This window comes from Crinia signifera, chromosome 1 (assembly GCF_055691185.1).
Source record: "Crinia signifera chromosome 1, ASM5569118v1, whole genome shotgun sequence".
In the NCBI taxonomy this organism is placed as follows: Eukaryota; Metazoa; Chordata; class Amphibia; order Anura; family Myobatrachidae; genus Crinia; species Crinia signifera.
The window spans coordinates 330,510,219-330,511,570 of NC_139217.1; the positions used below are offsets into that span (position 1 = coordinate 330,510,219).

The window sequence follows — 1,352 nt, forward strand, 5'->3', positions numbered from 1 at the left end:
TTCAGATCGAGTAGGTCAGTATCCCAGTTTTGATCTTGCAAAATCTGGGATGTTTGTGATGGAAAAATGGTATTGAAGTCACTTGTTTTGTGTCGATTCGTTAATTCATTGCGAAGGTTAAATGTTGACATATTTGTGAACCAAATGTTAAGATTATGTTAGCACCTAAAAGAAGTACCCCACAGTGTATTTTTTAGCTACACTAAGAAAGGATAGTAGATATGTTGTGCCGTGCTCAATTCCAAGAAGCTGAGAAAGACCTCAGCAAAAGTATCATGGAGAATGAAAGGGGGGGAAAAAGGCACTGGCGGATATGATGGTATAGTATACAGAGTTTCAGCTGTACATATGAAAGACCAACATTTTTACTGCGGCAACTAAATGATTTGCAGTGTCCGGTTGGTGGTGCTCCCAAAAGATGTTCAGCAATAAAACTGAAAAAAAGGGGGGTTGTCACGAGGGTGACTACAAGGGAACATACATAAGGTTTTTTGGGGCACACTTTACAAAAGTAATTTGGATGATATGGTTTGATGATAATGAGTTAAAATTTAAATTTGTATTAGATATGCACTAAAAAGAGAAAAAAAGGTGAACTGGTCACTTGTTTTAATTGACAAATGAGCAAATTAGTCACCTGTCGGTGAGAGTCCTGAACAATATTGCTACAGCCGGCGCAATGAGAGGATAAGTATATGTACCACCTGTCGGCCAAAGTCACATATGACAATAAAGAATACAATTTAATCGTATGTATGGTTCGACAGAGTGGTCTATTGTGGACGCTTGACACAAAAGTAAAATTATTGTATATATAAATATAGATATACGCAGCCTCCGTCTAACAAATAGGTAAGAGGTACAGTGAAATAAATTGAGATGGAATACTGCTGTAGTAAAAAGGTATAGAATTGGTATAAATTTATAAGCTTGGGTCAGACACTGGGTGCTTCTGCTATTCCGTAGTATTACTACACCGGATATTCCCAGTGGGTCCCCCCTACAAGTACTAAGCCGGCCAATCACTGCTTAGCTGCTGAAATCGGTACGGGATCAGGCGATCCAGTGATGTATGGTAGTAAGTTTACCAAGTGAGAGGGCACCTGTGTTGATACCCAAGGAGATGTAGAATGCTTCTGCTTTCAGAGGTGTCACCAGTATGTCACCCTGTTACCTGCCTGTATTGCAGGGGGATTTATGGTATGACACAACTGATGAGAGAGCATAGAACTGGATAGATCAATAGGAAGTGGGTAGGTGTCTCCGGCGTGTCTCACCTTCTGCTGTCCACCATCTACTGATAGTATCCAATGGTGGATGAGAGAGGCGAGTAACGTCCACCCCTTCCCTGA

At 40.8% G+C, this 1,352-nt stretch overlaps 1 pseudogene; it reads right to left on the reverse strand.

Moving 5' to 3' along the window:
* Positions 1-965: 965 nt before the first annotated feature.
* Positions 966-1,084, reverse strand: LOC146039833 (5S ribosomal RNA; annotated as a pseudogene).
* Between the last annotated feature and the right edge of the window lie 268 nt (positions 1,085-1,352).